Raw genomic sequence first — 13,353 nt, 5'->3', positions numbered from 1 at the left:
AAAGAAGTATAAAGTGAGAACCAATGTATCTTATGCTAAAGAGAACATAACCTTGATCACTAAGATGAACGTTCAACTCATATGATTTCAAAAACACATCATGAACAAGATCAGAAAATGGGCACCAAATCACAAACGTGTTTACAACTTGCAGTTTTTCAGAAACCATGTAATTCTGTGGATACAGAAGGGTTTGCTTTTGTTCTTACTTGTTACAAAGAAGAGTGAGCTTGATAAAAGGAAACCCAGAATTTAGATCACAGCCGCGAGTATTCCAGCAAGTCTGAAGATGACCACACTGAAATACTGCACATGAAGGGGTAACAGAGGCAGCACTGCATGGCTTGAACCTACAAACGTTTGGCAAAAATACCCAGTTCTGGCAATGACAGATGAATGTGTCACCTATCCCTGCTAAAGGAAAAGGCAGAACAGAACGGTGCAGCAGGACACTACAGCCAGGAAAGACAGACAGGACTGGAGCTGTCATTGTTTTCCTGTGAACTTCAAAGGCAAGACTCACAGTGAAACTGAAAAAGCGTGAACTCTGAGTAACAAACCAGGCAGCCGCTATTACCAAAGGAGTTTTTTTATAAAGGAGATTAAAAAAAAAAAAAAAAAAAGCTACTCAATCAGGAAATATAATTTTTAAAAGAAAAGGCAGGTAATCTATGCAAATAGTTATTTCTCATTACTTTCATTGCAAAAGATGGGCTATCATATGTAAAGTTGTAACAGACTTTAAAGTGCTATGTAAGAAGAAAAGTAAGTTTAAGAGAGCGAAGAGGAGCTCATACAGCCAGCAAGAACTCTGATTAGTCATACTGCCACTACCTTCTCACCAAGGACCTCCTATCTGGTGGCACATTTACTGAGCTGTCTTCACAACAGTCTGAGGACATTTCTCTGTTAGGGAAAGAAAAATTAGATGACCACAGAATTCATACAGGAAGTTCTGGATGTCTGAAAGAGCCATAAAGGCACATTTTCTTCTCTCATGCACTCCCAGATATCATTTTCCTTAATTTTCTTAATGTCTGAAAATTTATTTTGCTTTCATTTCCCTATATAGTGTGCCACACAAAAGGGCATTCAAATATAAAGGTCATTCTTTTGATAAAAGGTGACCAAATATCCCACAAACTGAACATTGGGTACTAATTACTGGAACAGATCATTGCCTGTCTATTTTGACAAGGATTTTTATCATATATGGTTTTAAGGATACTTGCACTGACCAACAGTGAAGTTTGGTTCTCAAATTCAGTCACATAGCCTGTATTTATGGCAGCAAGTTATCCCACAAAACTGTTCTTATGCCCCAAGAATAACAAGAACACAGGGCTTTAAAAGACCTTCAGTTCTCACTTTAAAGAATCCAAATATATGTTCAAAAGAGCGTGGAAAAGGTATGTGAGCTTATATGTGCACATACAGAAACACACACACATATTATTGAAGTCCACAATAATGCAGAAATTATAGAAAGAAGTGGGGGGTGTTTTGGTTTTTAAGAATCTAGTTATAGGCAGCGAGCCAATAGAAGTTAGAAAATTCTGCTTCTAGGGCAGGTGCTGCAGAGCTCATTCATGCAGAACTGCAGCTTTGTGCCTCACATCATTCATGCTCTAAACCACAACACCGCCCTGCCCTGGAAATCATCTAATTGCTCTTCTCCATCACTGGAGCAAAAAGCTGTTTTCTACATTTGTAGCAGACCAAACACTAACAGATATGCCGGAACTTCCCATAAAGAACAGATTCTGAGAGCCGCTGAAAATGTCCTACTGTACCACTATCAGTTTCTTGCCATAACACAAACATAACAAATCCTGCTTAATATGTAAATTTAGCATAAGGGAACTTCTGGGCCAGCAACTGTTTCTTAAGGGATTAAGTATCCCTCTTCACGTAATTGCATGGGATTTCTTCTTATCATTACAATTACTAGGACAGATAGGAGAACTTAGTCAGGGACTAGAATTATTATTACACACACAGAGATCTATATAGTTTATTTTATGATGCCCTGTGAATGTAGGATTGTAATATCTCTATGTATTCCCTAACTCTCTATGAAAAGTACCAGATTAATTAAAAAAGTCTGAAATTGCTTGTTATACCTTTCACCCTGACAATCAAGTAAAAGCAGTTAACACTTTACCTAAGCTGAACAGAACGTAAGTCAGACAGTGAACACACTTCTGAGAACACCTTAGTTCTGCTAACAACTCAGATGTCTGCTGACGATCACAACGGTCAATAATTCTGTCTCAATGCCTCGGTTCAAAAGTATATGACATCCCTCTAGGAAAGGCCACTCAACCTCTCCTCCCTTCTGTACAAGCCACAAAGTAATCACAAAGCATCCTGCTTTATTTCTCCTAACAAATACCTGCAGTGCCGGCTCCGAGCGTACAATGCGACTCTTATTGGCATCAGTGCAGCCAGCTGAGATCCAACGAGCAGTTTTGCTTAACTCAGGTTGCTGCTGTTTGAAAAAAAGACATCTAAGAACAGAGCATTCTGGAGCTGTCTACAGTTTCAGGAAGGCAACACCACAGTAGTTTGCAATCGCAATGTAATCTTTGTAAGTGTAAGGGTTTGGGTTTTAGATGTCCCCCTCTCCCTCCTTTGGAAGGGTGGGAGAAATTTATCAGCTTTCCAAAACGTATCTACAAATTATGTTGATTCCCATCAACCTTTCAATTCCTACAGACTACTAGAAGAACTTCTTTCTATTGCTATAGCTTACATGAATATGCAGTACCCTACAAAAAACAAGTACTTGTATAATTCAATACTCTGCCTCTGCAAAAGTTAAACCAGACAGTAAAGACGCTTTAACGCTATCAAGGGTACAGCCAGGGGGTGGGGGAGAAAAAAGAAATAAATCAAGACACTGTACCATGTCTGTCTATAGGACTTGTATGCAGTGTAGTCGACCAGTTAAACACTAAAATACACTGAAACAAATATTGATCGGAGAATAATACTAAAATTAAAAATTTATGCAAAGGAAGTTTAAATTCTTTTAAAAATACATTTTACAGCAATACAAAATTTGTCACAATGTCCCATGAAAAACTTTAAGAAGAAACACATTGTAAAAATTACATTCTGAAATGACTGCTTCAAAAAGATTTTTTTTACCAAACTAAATGATCCATCACTTTTTAATATAGATCTTAAAGAAGAGATTGAGCTCAATGGATGAAATGCCAAAGAACTTCTGGGGAGAAAGCAGTGATGGCAAAAGGTTATCTGCAGGTTTTTTGAAAAAAAGTGGACTGGGGAATTGGCAAAACCGATCTCCTGGTTATTTGATTGCTGGCTGGTAGAGACAGACATACTACATAGGTTCATTCAAGGCTGGTTTGCCAACCCTTGTCTTGGGTGAAGGGCTAAGACACAAACACCATTATGTTCTGACATTACAATCCCACGCCAAGTGCCCATCTCATTCTCTACACATGTGTATAAGACAAAACAAAAAAAAAATACACAACAGAAGGCACAGCAGAACTGCTGCAGATAAAGACCTAAGAGGAAACTAGCAAAGAAAGGATATACTCCAAATTCCTGGAAGAAACTAGGGGTGGGGGCACTGTGTGTGGACAGGGGACATGATAACCACTCTCTTCTGCAAACACTGTTCCTATGGGAAGGCATCGATGAGAACAGACAGATCAGAAAGTGCATGGGAAGGCACCAGGAAGGAGGAAACTGAAACAAAAAGAAAAACCACTGCCAAATAAAAAAGATGAGAAACCAGCCCTACATTTACTACCAAATATACCAAGGATGGCATTGAAAAGTACAACGGATAACAAAATAACAAGTCAACATAGTTAAGAGGACAAAAGGAATTGAGAGATTATGGAAGTAGAAGGCACTTAGCAAAGGTAAGTAAAAATGTGAAGAGATGAAAAACAGGGAGAGAAGCAGGATATAAAAAGGAAGAGAAAGACAGGAAGGAGAGAGAAACAGAATGAGCTTTTGAAGAACCAGCATAAGAGAGTGGCAAGAAGGAAGAAAATGGTATATTGGTCCAATAGTAAAGTTTTTCCAAGTATCCTTAGTATGATTTTTTTTTTTAGTAGCATAGCCTCAGTAAAAAAAGGAAAGAGGAAACTCGGAAGTCATGGCACAGAAACAGGAGAGGAAACTGAATCAGAGTTTCAGAGAAGGCAGAGAATGTGAGCAAGAGATCACCCAGCGTTATTCTCACTAACATTTCGCGGTTATGAAAAAAACCCCCAGTATGCATAAGGAACAGTATTCCACAATAATTTGTTTGCTATAAAAACACAAGGGATACCACTAAAGAAAAGATGAAGCTTTGCTAAGAGTAGAGAAAGAAATGAATTCTTAGTATTTACTTCTATGGGATATTCTTAGGTGTTTAATCCCCAAAGAGGCAGGTTTTCCTACGAAATGGGTTCACAGTGCAGAGGCCAGCAATAAGGCAGCAGTGCCAATAAAAGAAACCATCTTTCCCTTTCTTTATGCCTTGGTCTCTCATGCCTTATTCAGGCAGAAAGTCAATGGGATTATGTGGTAAAGCAACGTGGACTGGGAATCTGGTAAGGTCTGACAATAGATAAAACTATTAAAGCAAAAAGAACGTAACCACTACGTCATACCATGAGCTACAACCCCCATGCAAGCAGAATGAGAAGGAATGGAAACACTGGGGAACAGCTGGATCAGTCCCAGTCCTGTACTAGCTGCTGCTGCGTATCATAAACCATGGTTGTTCCCCTAAAACAAATGCCTGAAGCTGCTACTGCCTTTACCTCAAGGAGAGCGAGTGGCACTGGGGAAAACAAGAACCATTCCCATCACCTTCTTCTTACCAGTGGAGATACCACTGGAGCTCAAGGGCTACACAGGAGTCCATACACCCCGCTACCATGTATCCTATCGCACCCATGACTCACACAGGGCAGACAACTTGTCCACAGGGGAAATGGGCTGAGACAAATAAAAGGTTTTAGGGATGTTTTTTTCCTGTTTACCAAAATATTTTACATTTCCACATACAAATAATTGAAAGTTGACTTCTGAATCTTAAAGACCCTCCGGAGCTCTGCCTGTGCAGCTACAGCTCTGCATTACTGGCAGTAACAGACACACACAGGTGGACAGACACAATCAGACCTTAGTCAAGCAAACTATTTTTCTGAGCCAGCCCACTGAAAGTGATGGAATTTCTATTTAAAGATGCCAGAAACACTTTCCATGTCTTCTCAAATACCACAGAATACAATTTATGATGATATGCTTGAGTCTGGAATACAAATACCTTTACCTACTCATTTTTCTGGAATCCAAGCCTTTACCATACTGCATTATCCCACTTAAATAAGAGCTAAAAATATCCATAATATGTTGTTTTAAGACTTTTTTTTTTGGTTATGTTTGTGGGCTTTTAAAATGTTTTTAATATATCAGTAACATACTGGGTTGTGGGGTTTTTTGGCCTCAACATGTTTTGAGAAAATTTTGTCTCTCAATGCAATTAGATGCAGGTGATTTACTGACCTTCCTCAGGACTGAGGACAAGTTCCAGCACAACAAACAAATACGTGAGATATTTGTCAAAAAAGTGCCACATCTCCTGAATCTCTAGCCGACTCAGCAGAATCAGGTGGGTCCTTCCCCCACCCTTTTTCAATGTTCATTTATATAATAAGCCTTCAAATGAAATGTATTTCAGGGGCAAAGGTTCTTAAAGGAAGTTAATATTCAAAATTCAAGTACAGCTCCAACTGCACGATGCTTCACAGACACAATCTTCATCTTAACACTTCTCTACCACAGGATTTCAAGTCTGTAATCTCTGCTTTGCTCCTCCAAAACTGTTTCTACTACAAAGCTGGGGATTTTTCTTCTCAGGATTTTTAAGCGGTGCTGAGCTAAAAAGTCAGTGAGTTCAAACTATTTGGAGTGCCTTTAAAGGTAGTTTTTCTGGTATTTAATCTGACCGGCTGCTAATTCTATTTGACTTAGAAATATTTTACCGGTCCAGACTACACTGCACCCCAAGAGTGGGGCTGTACGTAAAGACAATGGACACAATTACGTAAAATTGATGCAAGACAAATCTGAAGTAACAAACATCAACAATTCGCAAGGAGCTTTTGCATGTTAGCTACTCTGAATAAGTAAAAGTTTTGATAATACGCAGTATTTTGTCTCATAATGCAAACAGTAAATATACCAGAACTCACATTCCAATCACTATGATTTTGGAAAACAGTAAGTAAAACCAAAAAAAGCTTCAAAAGTGAAAGAAACACACCAACAAAATTTGATCTGTCTTAAGCTAGAAAACCATTTTAAAAGCTTTTAGGGATATTGAAGTACTATTAAAAAAAATGAGCCATCAAGATACAACACACATGCAAACAGAAAAGTAATAAAGAATTTCAAAGCACATGTCACTACCTCTAACTGTTAACCAGGAAGATAAATTACATCAACAGTCATACACCCATCAAATGTCAGAAAATACAGAAGAAAAATACAAATATGTTTCCTAGAGCTGTAAGATTAAATCACTGGCATTAGCCAGCTGCTAAATTTGCATCCAAACTATAGTGAGTTTATATTATATATTTTTTATATATATTTTATATATATATTTTTTCTATAAATGAAACATTTCTCAATCTGATTCTCTCCAACTGTACATGAGGATGGACATTTACAATGCCATTCTGCCACAAGATGACATGGCAACTTGTGCAGAAGTGTCTCTGATGCATCACAAGTGATGCAAAAGTGATGAAAAAAACCCCTGGCACTAAAAATGGATTAGCAGTTTTACTGAAAGTAAAATGCATTGAATGTCTTACGCTGCTACATCACGTGCTAGGAGGTACTCTGAGGAAACCTATTGAAATGAATGTTGTGACAGCTAGTGAAACTCGATTCATTGTTCACGAAGAAATCGAGTACAAAGGCACAGATAATGCATCTGTTTATTAAGGAGATGCACACAAGGGTTTGCCTATCCATTCAGAAGTTCTGTATTTTCTTTGACTTCAAAGACCTTAGCATTTATGAAGGAAAAGAAAATAAGCAACATACCCTCATTTCAAGAGCAAATAAAACACTCCTGCATTTGTTTCCTTGGCCTTCAAAACAAAAGTTCACTCGGTCCCATCTCCAGTTACTAGAAACTGCACAGTAGAAGATTTCAATTCTTGCAGCCCATAATAAATCCATTCAGCAGAATATGCTCAAATTCTTCAAGTCCTGTATCAGCTCACAAGGAACAGTCCACTCGGAGGAATCTTCATGGAACTCACAAGCAATCCTCTCAGCCAAGTACAAGAACCAGACCTGCCAATTTTGGGAGTCTAAGACAACAGCTTTCAACTGCTCAACAATACCAAGCACATACAAGCAGAGCAGCAACTTTATCTGCATCTGTGTCAACTACAGACTGATGGCTATTTTTTTGTCAAATCAGAATAAAGTGCATGAAAACTTAAGGGAAAATATGCCAAATGTCACTCTCTCAAGTTTGACACCTTCGCTTTGAAATTGCATTCAGAAGTAGTGTCTGAAAAACTTCTCAATGACATGAGATGTGAAAAGAAAAAAAAAAACAACAAACCAAAACCCCATGACAAGGTGAACAGTGACCACCAGCTGTGTCTCTGACCTGGAATTACAAAGACTGATACCAGGACTCTGCTGAGAAGACACTTCCTTGAACTAGCTAAAAACAGCAATAAAATATTTTCTCATATTTAAATAATTCTATCCCATTAAAAGCTTTAAAGTGACTAAACCCTAAATCCAGACTTTTCTGTTTCAGCATACTTCCACCTAATGTATTTTGCTATTAGCAATCATAACACATCATGTTAATGACTGGAAAATATCAGAGAAAAACTTTTTTTAAGCTTTTACACTCTTTTGCCATGGATCGAACTTAGTGTGAAATTCTGCCATCAGTGAGGAGTGTTCTTCCGAAGCTAAAACACACCAGAATTTTTGTTAGCATTCAGTAAGTTTCAACTGACATCGCATAATTGATTAGTTAATTTATTTGCTCTATTCTTTCCCCAGTATATTGATAAAGGTTTCAAACTTATGCATACAAGTAAGTTTATTCTCAATCCAGTAGTCCGTTGAAGTCTATTACATCAATAGCACAATGAGAAAGATATATGTATCTTCCAAGCACTTGCATCTGTTCTATGGATAAATTTTATACTCGTTGTGATCCAGCCACATGCCTAATATATTAACTATACTGGAAAGGTTTTCTCTCTGCACTCAACTACCAAAACCCTTCTGTTATTGTTATTAAACCACTATACCTGTTCTCCTATTAATACACCCTAGACGGGTTTGAATAGCATTAATTATATTAGTTCATGTACATTAGTAGCCAGTTCAAACAGCATTGCTGTACTGATAAAAAAAAGTCATGCTCCTGATGTAAATTTCTAAGGTAGAGTTGAGATTGAACAACTTGGCAGTGATGAAGGAATGCATATATTCCTCCCCACCTTCCCCAGCAAACTTGTGACTCCTCTGTGATAGATGCGGTGCTCATCTGATTGCATCACAAGCCAGTCCAGCTCACTAACCCAGCAGAAAATTATTCACTCTTTTTCTTGTTGGGTTGGTTTTCTACCAGTTTACCAAACTGAGTCAGGTTGCTGCACAATCAATGCCAGAACTGGTCAAAGTGGGGGAAGAGAAGCAGCAACAGCACATCATGCTCACTCACCTTATGTTGTACAACTTCACCTAACTGCCACTGATACAGCAATATAAAATAGCTCGAGGGCTATGCATACTAACGCTCCTGATGTCAAACACATGCCTAACTTTAAAGATGTTAACAGGACTACAGCCTCATCTGGGCACACTAAAGTCAACGAGACTAATCACGTTAACGACTTTATCCACAGGTGTGTTTGACATAACTTTCTCAGCAGAAACCAGCAGTATGTCTAGTGGAAGGTGCAAGGAGACACAGAAAGTTCAGTATACGCAAGCCAATAAAACCTTTAGAGTAAATGCAGCAATTCCAAGATTAAAGTCTTACCTATTTAAGGTATGCTTTTACTATGGTGGCACAAATTGCTGATCAAGTTATCTGAAGACATGAACGACACCATCCACACTGGGACTGTTATATCTGTAAAGTCTTTCCAGTGTTACAGTGGCAAACTTAAGCTATGCACCAAAGCTTAGTAAGCTTAGTAAAGCAAATCCACACAAAGTGTTTTTATAGTTTTAAAATCACATTCCTTCAGTTAACACTACACCTAGCCTAGGGAGTCTACCAGACCTACACCAATCAGCAGTATAATTTCCGCAGTACCATGGCCCCTTGTAGAAATGTGTCATTGCTACATAAATTAAGTTGCTCTATTTAGTGGATGCAGCATACCTTTGTTTAAGGCAGCGTCACAGAAACTGAAGCCTTCAACAGTTTACAGTGTTTGCGTGGCCACACCCTCAGTTGCATTTAATTATCTAAAGCATGACCTAATGAAACTGTTGTAGCAACCAGAACTGTATGAAAGAGCAAGCAGTTCACGTAACTGAGCCTGTCCATGCAGACAGACCGACAGAACATTCTGAGCTCACATGCAAAACAACAATCAAGCACCCGACTGTCTACAGCTCCAGCATGCCTGTCCCACAAGTAGTATACTTTTGGTCGCTGTAGGCTCTTGAATGAGTTTTCAAGCCTGTATGCTCTCAGGCACTGTGAAGGAATTTAAGATGATAAAAATGCAGAACTGAGCAAAGTTGTAAATTTTCAATTGCAAGACACTGGATGGTTCATCTACACAATGAAGCTGTTTAACACATAAACCCCTATGTGCATGTATGTACGTGACGTGCCAGGAGACGCTTGCTCACTGAGATAGAGCTTATATCCAAAGACAAAGCCAGATAAACTATTCCAGAAGAAATACATCAACAGTAGGCTTTGTACCACAGAAAACTGCACCCACAGAAGAAAAAGCCACAGTCACACTAGCATAAAAACCTTCACGCCAACAACAGCCAAGATGAAATGACAACAAAGTCACAAAGCACTCGGGGCAGATGCTACCCAAGGATGCAAAGACGCACTTTTAGCGGGCTGACACCAAGCGATCCCAGTCCTCCTCCGCAGCCCAGCCAGCCCCAGCCCAAGGGCAGGAAGCCCCCCGTGCCCTCTACACATTTAAACTTTAAAAGCGCCGTCGCAAGCCCGGCGCAGTCCAGCGGGGCGGCTGCCGAGGGGGGCCCGGCGCGGCCCGGCGCAGCGCTGGGGGCGGACAGCGAGCCGAGCCGGCGCGGCTCCCCCGAAAAGCCTGGTTCCGGCGGTTTTCCCATACAAGGCGACAACAGTGGAACCAGAGCTGCCCGACCCTCCGCCTTCCTCCGCCACCCCTGATATAACCAGCAGGAGAAAACAAGTTAAAACTGGAAGAGGAAAGAGACTTCAAGGCTGAGGCGGGTGAGGCAGAGGGCGGCGGAGCCCGGCGGCGGCACCAGCGGAGGCCGAGCCAAGTGACAGCCGGCAGCACCGCCGGCACCTGGGCCGCCGGCACCCCGGGCCGCCGAGCCCCCGCCAGCAGCCGAACCCGGCCCCGCCCCGGCCCCTCACGGGACAGCAACGGCCGGCGGCGCCGGGCCGAGCGCGGCCTGGGGCGGCGGCGGCGCGGGGGAGCCTCCTCACCTGGTCGTGGCGGCGATCGACGCCCGCTGCCCCGGGGGCAGGTCCCGGCACATCCCGCAGAAGCAGACAGCAGGGCGGCGGGAGCTGGCGGCGCCCCGAACTCGGCTCCGCTGACCGCCGGCGCGCAGCCCCCTCAGCGGCGCCAGCCCGTCGCCATTACCGGCCAGCAACTGACACGGAGCGGCAGCGGCGGCGAGAGCGGCGGCGCGGGGCAGGGCGGGAGCGAGCGGCCAAGTCTCGCGAGAACTGGCCCTGCCGCGGACCTTCCCAACATGGCGGCGCGACGCCGCTCCCCCTCGCCGGCGGCCATGCTGGCTGAAGCGCGGCCTCCCAGCCGAGCAGCGGGGCGGCCGGCGGCGGCGCCCCCGGGGAGCAGCCTATCCCGCTGAGGAGGGGAGCCCGGCGCCGCTGGTGCAGCCGGGGTGGCGGGGAGGGCTGAAGGCGGCGCCGGCCCAGCGCACCTTTCACGGGGCCCGGCTTCCCCCCTGTCACCTCAGGGGCTGGGGAGGTTCGGGCCCTGGCAAACCTCCCTGAGCCCCGCAGGGGTTTGCCAGTATGTTCCTCAAAGCTTTTTTTTTTTTTTTATTTCCTTCCCCCCGACGGCTGTGCAGGCTTGACTTGCCGGTTCAGTCCACATGCAAATGATATCAAAATAAAGAGCCGTGGCAGAGCTCTGGGTTTGGATGCAAGAACGGGACTTTGCAATGTTTATTAAACCTCAGCTGCAGAGCGGTGCCAGCGCTGATGCTGGCATTCCTGAAGCAGCTTCAGTCGAAACTAGGGCACCACTTTTTAGTCATTTCTATTCATAACTAAGTCATCTTTATAAAAATAATCTTTCTTTTCTCCCAAATGAAAGTGGCTCCAATTACAGGTTCCCAGTTGCCAAATTTAAGTTTAAATAAACAACATTTGCAAAACTTCAGAGATGACTACCACTAGCTTAATTTCCCTTTTAACAGTCATTACAAACCCCAAAGAGTTTGTTAGGATACTACTTTCTGTTGCAGATTCCACCCCGAAGACGCATTAAAGCCACCCACATTTCAAAAATAGGTTTAAGATGTTATCCAGCTATAACAAAATTATTTCCACTGAAGAAGGGAAGTTGTTAGAATAGGAAAAAAAAATATTCTTCCTACAGTTATTTTGGGAATGTCTCCTTCAGGGTTTGTCTACAACTTCACCAGAGTCTGGTTTTCAGTCATTAGCACAACTGACTACAGATGCCTAATTTCTTGGGGGAGCAGGGGTGGAGAGTTATCTACCCAACTACTAAAGAATCACTAAAACTACTGAGGCTTTTTTTTTCTTAACCAAAAAAGATTAAACAATTTTTACATAGCCTCCCCTCTAGTGAATGGTCAACACTTTGCATATAAATTATTTCAGTAAGGGAACACCATATGAAAACACCCTAAACACCAAGAGACCATTACAGCTGTGAAGCTTAGGCAATGCAGAACTTAATCATGTCACAATTACAGGATACACATTTAACCTTAGTTTGTGTATGTAAAAGAACCAAATTAATTACAGAGTATATTTTCCAGCGTCAGCATACCTCCTTTGAAACAAAATGTAAGGTTGACATGTCAGTGCTTAAACCTTTGAAAACTATTTTGTTTTGCCTGATAAGGGAAAAAGTACTTGAATACCAAAAGATGAGCACAGCTCCAATGGGAAAAAGTGGGAAGTAGGGCCTAATTCCCTCCAGAGTTGTCAAAGAGCAAATCTCCTCACAAACACAGGAGAAGACTGTAAGTAATAATAATAATAATCATGACAATTTCAGACAATGAAAACAGTATTACTACAGTCTGTGGAAGCCCTGATTGCAGACTAGGGCAAATTACATTACTACATTCCCCGTCATCACCTAGCGTTTGCTTAAATTCACTGCTTAATATTGCTGGATTGGCAACCTATTTAAATTATTCAGCACTTTAGTAATGCACCTACCTCTTTAATTATGCTTTTAAACATAGTTTCTCTTTTCTGCTTGGAAGCAGTTAATCTAGTTTCATGCTCCTCCTTTTCATCTTCAGGCAAACATCACATTAGGATTTTCTCAAACATCAAAATCATTTGTTTTCAGTTGAAGTTAAAAAGGAATGTTTGTCTACTGGTTTTACTTCTATACGGCTTATATTTATTCTCTGTATCTGCCAGTGGAACTGAATTGTAAAACTTTCCAAAGAGTCCCTACCAATGAGCAGAAAGGTCTGATAGGCAAACATCACACGAAAAGAGAAAGACATTCTTACAGAAAATGCAATCATCTTGTGAAATTCTTCAAGATTAGAAATAAACTTTTACCTTCAAACAGCCCCACCTGAGAGAAAAAGAACGGAACACACTCCAGTTTGATGAACTGCTCATTAAATAGCGAAGGAACGGAGATAACTGCAGCAAGCACTGCCCAAGCACTGAAAGTAGAGGATGGAGACAGATACTAAGTTAGAAGTAAAGAGCCACAATCTCATCTTACGCTAACTTGGTTATTGCAGCTTTCAGAGAGAGGTTTGGAAAGTTTTCCACTCCATACTACTCTTGCGCACCCCTTCTAAAATTAGAAAGGGGCAGCTGGCTATTGCAGCCAAAAGATCGGCTCAAGCCCCCCAGACTCCCCCCCTCCT

General features: G+C 41.7%; 1 protein-coding gene across 7 annotated transcripts in view; it reads right to left on the bottom strand.

Annotated features, from left to right (window-relative positions):
- CEP350 (centrosomal protein 350) overlaps positions 1-11,086 on the bottom strand; it is a 76,385-nt gene extending 65,299 nt beyond the window's left edge. For 2 of the 7 annotated variants that reach the window (XM_055815709.1, XM_055815711.1), the window contains exon 1: positions 10,715-11,086. The gene's annotated coding sequence lies outside the window, so the exon portion shown is untranslated. Of the gene's footprint in view, positions 1-2,395; positions 2,492-10,714 lie in introns of all 7 variants that reach the window. The other 5 variants (XM_055815712.1, XM_055815713.1, XM_055815710.1 and 2 more) reach the window with 4 other exon arrangements.
- Between the last annotated feature and the right edge of the window lie 2,267 nt (positions 11,087-13,353).

The sequence above is a fragment of the Falco peregrinus genome, chromosome 10, assembly GCF_023634155.1.
Source record: "Falco peregrinus isolate bFalPer1 chromosome 10, bFalPer1.pri, whole genome shotgun sequence".
NCBI lineage: Eukaryota > Metazoa > Chordata > Aves > Falconiformes > Falconidae > Falco > Falco peregrinus.
The sequence above is the reverse complement of the archived record's forward strand: the minus strand, read 5'-3'. Positions and strand labels throughout refer to the sequence as shown.